Source organism: Mchenga conophoros, linkage group LG11, assembly GCF_057382185.1.
Source record: "Mchenga conophoros isolate Kocher_MC1m ecotype Shallow Benthic linkage group LG11, M_conophoros_male_GT1.1, whole genome shotgun sequence".
In the NCBI taxonomy this organism is placed as follows: domain Eukaryota; kingdom Metazoa; phylum Chordata; class Actinopteri; order Cichliformes; family Cichlidae; genus Mchenga; species Mchenga conophoros.
In genome coordinates this window covers 36,016,591-36,024,846 of record NC_140536.1, presented here as the reverse complement: position 1 = coordinate 36,024,846, position 8,256 = coordinate 36,016,591, and the positions used below count along the sequence as shown (strand labels likewise).

The following is an 8,256-nucleotide window of genomic DNA, read 5'->3' as shown; positions in this document are numbered from 1 at the left end:
TTCACGGTCACATAAAAAGGGGCGTTTTATGGGTCATGTGACTCCTCTTCCACATACTCAATTCAGAGGCGTAAAATAATAAAATGGAGATTACAAAACCTGTCTGTACATAACATAAATGATAAAGATCACTTTCACACAAAGTTGTTTCCGTTCTCTGTTGCTGATATAAAAGTGGGCCCATGGATCCAATGACATCCTCCTACTGGAGGATAAATGAATACAGAAAGAACTATTAACTGACTAATAAACAAGCAACATGTGAATATGAAACGATTTAATAAACATTTGGAAGCATGAATTTCATTTGTGTTGGACAGATTTATTTCTAAACAATATCTAAATAAACAGATATTGTTTATTTCTAAACAATATTGCCACATACTTTTCTCCAGCTAACATCCTGCCCTGACTTTTTATGCTCACTTTTAATCAGTGTTTACTCTGTGTTAAGCAAAGGGTAAAGGTCTTTGTATGCTCTGAATGGGAGGAGGCACTTTTGCTAAGAGGTTTGTTTGTACTTCGTGCTTCCTCTAAAGGCTTGTTTCCCGACTTCGCAGCCAATATTCAGACTGATTTTTTTCTCAAGAGGATTTGTTTACGTTTTTCTTCTTCTCAGAGAGGTACTTTCAAATGATTCAGTTTATACAGCCTAATTAAATATGAGATATTCATTATGTAACTACAGATTAAGCGATTTAGTACCATGATGTCCATTTTATGATGAATATTCTACGCTTATGCTAAAGTGATTTGCAGAAAGATATGTGAGAAAATAAAAGGTAAAGGTGAAAAGTTTATTTTAAATGTACATGAACCTTGGGTATGACAAATAAATTACATGACAAATGAACTTTCATATTTTTTGGAATGCACTTACATATTAAGCCAGCATAATAAGCTGTAGCTCTTTTGTACACATCTGTTCAAATCTCCATATTTTGTCTCCTTTTCTGTCTTCAGATATTTATTTGTACTATTTGTATTTATATGTTCTATTACTATTGTATATATTAATCAGCATCTGTGGGTAGACAGCAAAGAAAGAATTTCATTGCACAAAGAAATGCCTTTTCTCTTGTGACACATGACAATAAACACTTTGAATCTTGAGATACACTAGTATACATCATTTGTATTTGCTTTGAGTTTCCTCATGTTTTTGCACTTTGAACACATGTCCAGATAAAATTGACTGTTTTATGTTATTCAGCCTTTACTTCATTCACTCTGACAGCAAAAGGTCACTTTAGATTGCTTCACTTGCTGCAGTAAATACAATGAGTTAAACCTCAGGATGAATCCAGTTTGGAATGGTATTTGTTTGATTCTTGGAAAACAGAATTCACCTAATTATGAGCTATAACAGTTTATTACTGCTCTGTAGCCTCACCTTGGACATTTTGGAAGCTATCACAACATTCAACTGGATATGAAAATATGTTAATGATCCAGTGATTGAGACCCAGAGATGGGCAGTAATGCGTAATCCGATTACTTTTTTCAAGTAATGAGTAAAGTAAGGGATTACTATTGCTAAAAAGGTAATTAGATTACTGTTACTTTCCCGCAAGCATGCTGCGTTACTGCATTACTAAAACCGTGAACTTTTTTGCGAGAGTGTCTCATGACAATGACGTAAGCGAGTGCAACAATCATGGCAACAGCTGTGTGCAGATCAACAATGCGGGAGAGAGTATGAGCGTGCAGCATTTAAAGCGTGGAAGTACTGACCTTAGTTTGAGTTTGATTCTGTAAAGAATGACGAAAACGTTAGCGTCCGCTGTTCACTGCGTGGGAAGAAAACTTCTTTTTACAGTGGAAAAAAAAAAGCCCTCTGAATCTCAGCTAAAATGTCACATAAACCATTTCTACAACCACCAAACACACCGAAAACAAGCCATGGTTAAATAAGCAGTTATGTAGATGCGCAGAAGACCGCTAAACAAACCAAATGGAACAAGAACTTCTTCAAACTTCATGTAACCGGCTAAAGACAGGCTGGTTAGCTTCCAGAGCTATTACTGACTCCAAACACCAAGTTTCACCACATTCTGACCAAAATTCACTGAATGAGCCGCAAAAGAAGACCCCAAAAACACATAGCAGCGCAGATGCGCTACTGATTACTTTTTTCAAGTAGCTTGACCAACACTGTTGAGACCTATGAAGTCAACATCTGGGTGAGCAAATGTAACCTAAACAACAAAGGTTGCATTTATTTGAATTGTTGAAACAATGTGGAAGTAACTACACACTGGATAATTCTGGATGGAAAAATGGAGAAATGAGGAATAAATACAGAAATGCAGGAATAAGATCATATTAATTACTTAGTAGCTTGGTTTGTTAATGCATGTGTATATATGACAGCAGCTTTTCTGTGTGAAGTTTGCATGTTCCTTGTCTGTGTGAGTTCTCTCTCTGGCTTCCTCTCACAGTCAAAAGACTGTGGTGTTGGCTTAGCTTAGACTGTTAGTTAGATGAACCTAACCCTCGATGTGAAAGGATGATTGGGTCCAGAATTTCATTTTAATTTCATGCATTCTGTTCTGTCTTTCAGTCTACAGACAGGATGTCTGTCACTGTGTCCAAGGCTGATGGGGTCACTGTATTCACCTTGACCTCTGACCCTGATAGCTCTTGGCCTCCTCTGTGCCAGATCCTCAAGAACCTTTGCTACAGCCCAGTGTGCTGCACTGTGTCTCAGCGCCTGAGGAGCCTCAACAGAACTTCTCAGACAGTGCTGGGGGTGAGCTACAACATTCAAAGATAGAAGATAGATCAAAGATAGAACAGATAGTTTCCATATAATTACTAATACATTAATATACGTATTAGATTTTTTTCAGAACTCTAAACCTAAACTTTGAGTTAATCATTTCTGCTGATGAAATAATTAGTGATTTTTTTTCATATTGCTGTCACTCCTCATGGATGTAATCGCTTCAGGTGTTTATTTAGAAAAGCAAAAAGGCAAAGTGGTCCACTGTACAGCATCACTGCACCACAGATGTTTATCACCAATACTGTCCTTCCTTTTTCACAGACTCTGCAGATTATGATTGGACTGTGCTGTTGGAAAGGTACTATGCAAGTAATCCTAGTGGAAGGGGTTACATAAAAAGGATGAGGGACCTGTGGAATCTTCAATATCAGGGATCCAGACTGACGGCAAAACAAGTAGTGGGGATGTACACCAGCTGAGAATGGGCCTGAAACATTTCTTACAAGACTAACAGAGTTGTAGCTGCCGAAAAATTGCAAAGTCAGTTTTGTTGTGACAGAATGTGAAAAGGTAAAGTTGTATTGTATGTAGGTTATATTTAGAGATATTTTTTTTGGTTGTACATCAAGTGATATGTTTCCTATTTCAGCTCATCCTCACTGTGACTCTAAATGTTGCCGGGGTTGCTTTTGCAATCACAGCCATTGTGCTCTACAGCATCCATTTAGCAAACATATACCTGTGGTGGGGATCGCAGTGTGATAATGACTACAATCCATACTGGTACCGGATGCGTACAACAACCGCAGTTACTCCATCTCCTGAGGAGATGATCATTAAGGAAAGATGCTTAGAGGGCCAAGCAGTGGTGAAGGTAAGTTTGAAAAAGGCCAACAGTTAAAAGGTTTTTTTTCCAACTGTTGGTTGGACAAAACAAGCAGGGAGTCATTCGTTATAGCAAAGAAGATGAATTTGAACTTAATAACCAAATGAACTATTTGGTTGGACCAAATAAGCAAACAAAAAACGTGTAAATATGACATCTAAGAAGACAATTTAAATCATGAAGAACAAATTCTTCATTAAATCGATACAAAGATAAACTATTTTCAGAAGTTTTTGAGGTGACATTGTTGTTTTGAAATGCAGCATTGATGTTTGTCTCACCAGATGCTCTTGAGAAGCATCAGTGTTGTCCTGATTGTCCTGTCAGTCCTCGAGCTCTGCATCACCATTGGCTCTTCCATCCTGGGGATCAAATCTCTGAGGAGGAAGGACAAGGGAAAAAATGAGGTACAAGATATATAGTATGAACTAACACAGTCTGACAAACATCTTAATTAATCTGTAAATGTTGAGTAGACAGTAGTTTTATATGAGTTCTTAAAAGATTACTTTTAAGAATGTGTCATAGTTTTGATTCTGTCTTCATGTAATGAGTAGTGGTGTCCAAACATTTGTCTGGTAACATAAAGGTTTTCTTTTCTTTTCTTTTTTTTCTTTTCTTCTCAAATCGTCAATTTAAATCTCTCTCTCTTTTTTTTTCTTGAAAATGTTGTGTTTCCCCTTTGTGTTATATACATCCAACTCTGATGGTGGATGTTCAATTCAATTCAATTCAACTTTATTTATGTAGCGCCAAATCACAACAAAAGTCGCCTCGAAGCGCTTCATAGGTACAGAGAAAAACCCAACAATCATATGACCCCCTATGAGCAAGCACTTTGGCGACAGTGGGAAGGAAAAACTCCCTTTTAACAGGAAGAAACCTCCGACAGAACCAGGCTCAGGGAGGGGCGGCCATCTGCTGGTTGGGGTGAGAGAAGGAAGACAGGATAAAGACATGCTGTGGAAGAGAGACAGAGGTTAATAACAGATATGATTCAATGCAGAGGTCTGTTAATACATAGTGAGTGAGAAAGGTGACTGGAAAGGAAAAACTCAATGCATCATGGGAATCCCACGGCAGCCTACGTCTATTGCAGCATAACTAAGGGAGGATTCAGGGTCACCTGGTCCAGCCCTAACTATATGCTTTAGCAAAAAGGAAAGTTTTAAGTCTAATCTTAAAAGTAGAGATAGTGTCTGTCTCCATGTCCCCATGTTCATATTAGACATGGTTTTAAAACAAATCTCATAATTTCAAACAGAGATTCATATAATGTTTGCTGTTGTTAAAGTAATCCCTGTTGGTCAATAGGTCTGCAAACGGCTCTAAACCTTTTGTTTCATACAGTTTATTTTTCAACTCTTGGCTATTTGTAATGTCATGGAGAGGATACCCTTAGTGACCTAAGTTGTCCCAGGAAAACAGCTTAGTCTAAGAACACTGGACCCACCCACATGCTGTTCAAATCGTCTGCTTATAACAGGCATTCAATTGAATTTAACTTAACTGAGTTCAATTCAGTCAATCAGATTCAATTAAATCAAATTAAATTTGTCTTTAATGATAAGAGGCTAAAACAGCCGGTTCAGACAGGGAATGAACTCAGGGACTGCACCGTGGCTCAGTATAACAGAAAGAAGGATGCTTTTGAACTTTTGTTGATGCAAAGTCTGACAGTGTTGAGGCTCATAATTTACCCGAAAAGAAAAGAGCGGTTACAGAAGCGCAGACTAAAACTCCCCGCACGAAGCACAAAAGCACAGTTCATTCAGTTTTGTGTAATCGTCAGCACATTTCACGTACTTTCCCATTTCTTTCTTCTTCTTGTAGAGCACTGATGACTCAGAGTTGACCAAACCACTGCTGGAGGAAGTCACTGCACAGGCTGTAGCCTAAATGTCTTTGTTCTATCAGTCACCAGGAATCATGTTCCTTTATGACCTACAACTAACTTGATGTCTTGATGATTTATAATAATTAAGACTTTGTCTTCCTAAGTGCTTCTTGAAAGGAAGACATTATACTAAATTGAATCGATTGATAATTTCATTGTTGTGCTAATGATTAAAATTTAAGTTGAGAAAAGTGCCTTAAACTCAATTATGTTTGTTGGTAAAAATGTGTTTATTCTTGTGAAATATGGGGTTATTTTCTTTGCCATTCCACAATGTATGATGACAATATTAAAAAAGTTAGAAAAGAATAAAAATAAAGATAAATACTGACACATACAGTTAAAACCAGATATTACACTTTAAAAACAACAAAAAATTCTTACAATTAAACATCAAATCAGAGTAAACCTTTCTTTTAGATCAATAAATATTAACATATTTTTTGTAGGCTATTTGTGAAATGTCAGAGTAAAGAGAGAACTGTTACGTATTTTTATGGCTTTTATTAAAGTCAGAAGCATACATACACTTCCTTAGTATTTGGTAGAATTGCCCCGACACTGTTTCACTTGGGCCAAATGTTTCAGGTATCCTTCCACCAGCTTTCTACAGTAGTTGATGGGCATCACGGACCAGTCCTCTTGACAGAACTGGTGTACCTGGGTCAGGCTTGCAGGCCTTCTTGCTCCCACTCACCTTTTAGTGCCACCCACATGTTTTCTATCAGATTGAGATCAGGCCTTTGTGATTGAGATCACTCCAATACCTTGACTTTGTTGTATTTAAGCCACTTTGTAAATAATTTGGAGGAATGCTTGGGTCATTGATCATTTGGAAGAGCCATTTGGGCCCAAGCTTCAATTTCCTGGCTGATGCCTTCAGATGCTGCTTCAATATATCCACATAATTTTCTTTTCTCATGATGTCATCTATTTTGTGAAGTGCATCAGTCCCTCCTGCGGTAAAACAGCCCCACAACATGATGCTGTTACCCCCATACTTCACAGTTGGGATGGTGTTCTGAGGCTTCAAAGCTTCCACCTTTTTCCTCCAAATATACAGTTTATCATGGCCCAACAGTTCAGTTGTTTCGTCAGACCACACGACATGTCTCCAGAAATAGAGATTTTTGTCCCCATGTGCAGTTGTAAACTGTAGTCCAGCTTATTGAGGTTTTAAAGTAATGGCTTTCTCCTCCAGAGTACCCTGTGAGGTCATGGTGCTACAGGACTCATTTTTACTGTGAATAGTCACACTGTCTTACCAGCATCTTCACAAGATCTTACGCTGTTGTCCTTGTTGGTTGATTTACACATTTTACACCAAAAAACATTCCTCTCTGGGGATCTGTCTCCTTCCTGAGCGGCATGATGGTTGCACATCCCCATGTTTTTTATACTTGCATATTGTTGTCTGAATGTGGGACCTTCAGGCATCTGGAAATTGCACCTAAGGATGAGCCACACTTGTGTAGGTCCACAATTCTTTTCCTGATGCCTTCATTGATTTCTTTTGATTTTCTCATGATGTCAAAGAAAGAGGCCCTCCTCCTCCTCCTTCTTCATATTGTTTATTGGCAGTTGGCAAACAACAAATTGGTGCATTACCGCCACCAACTAATGTGGAGTGTAGAAAGAGTCTCTGTGTTTGGGGTGTGCCTTTATTAGCATTCACAGGTGTGCCACCAATTAACTCAAATGGACTCAATTAACCTATAAGAAGCTTCTTAGGCTCAGCATAAAATCGTATGAAGGTTTCTTTTTGTTTAAAGACACAATAAACTTAGTGTATGTATACTTCTGACTTTGATGAAAGTGTTTCACAAATACAAAAAATATGTTAATATTTATTGATCTAAAACCAAAAAGTTTACTCTGATTTGATGTTTGACGAAAAAGAGAAAAAAAGGTATTCGTGTCTTTTTGTATGTAAATATCTGGTTTTAACTGTATGTGTTTTATCGCACGTGTGTCTTCTTATGTATCTGTGTAGGCTACTTTAAATGTAGTTTATAACACTGAAACTCATTTGTGCTGATTTCAAAGCTAAAGATTTATTCACTGACCAAACACATTATAATAACATCTTAGTTGATGACTCAGTCTACTTTGTCTCCTCCCTGTTTTGGAACAGCCCAGGAGCGGCTGCACTTCCTCCAAGTCCTGAGGAAGAATAAACTGGACCAGAAGCTGCTGCTCCCACACCTCCAGACTCACCGTTCAGACAGCTCTGACGGTGGTGATGGCTGTAGCTCAGGAGGCAGAGCAGGTCGCTTACTTATCAGAAAGTTGGTGGTTCAATCTCTGGCTTTCACAGTCCGCATGCTAAATTTTCTTGGGCAAGTTGCATCCATCAGAGAATCAATTTGTGTGAATGTTTAAATAGAAAGTACTTAAGCAGCATAGAAGAAAATTAATGTAGTATGTTGTCTTAAGTGCTTTGAGTGCTTCAGGAGAGTAGAGAAGCACTATATAAGAATCAGTCCATTTGCAAATAAACACCATTTGTTTGTTTTGTATAAATTTCTCTTGTTTTCTATATTTCCGTCTTGATTGTATAAACTTGTCCTGTTTGTCATTTATTCCTGCTGTCTACTGTTTATATTTTATTCCGGCAAGGTTGGTCATTGTACTGGGAAAATGATAATAAATGGCTATTCTATTCTATCCTATTCTATTCAGTGACAACAGCAGATAATCAAAGATCCCAATCAGCCATTGATTATTGATTAGAGTTCTCGACAG

At 37.8% G+C, this 8,256-nt stretch overlaps 1 long non-coding RNA gene across 3 annotated transcripts; it reads left to right on the top strand.

Moving 5' to 3' along the window:
• Positions 1-555: 555 nt before the first annotated feature.
• LOC146564898 (uncharacterized) lies at positions 556-8,160 on the top strand. Of its 3 annotated transcripts, none has more exons than XR_014894461.1 (6): positions 556-623; positions 2,564-2,752; positions 3,050-3,298; positions 3,430-3,602; positions 3,899-4,021; positions 5,448-8,160. It is a non-coding gene; the product is annotated as an uncharacterized LOC146564898 (long non-coding RNA). The 3 variants fall into 3 exon arrangements; XR_014894459.1 differs by having other exon boundaries at positions 3,378-3,602; XR_014894460.1 differs by having other exon boundaries at positions 3,050-3,602.
• Positions 8,161-8,256: the final 96 nt, after the last annotated feature.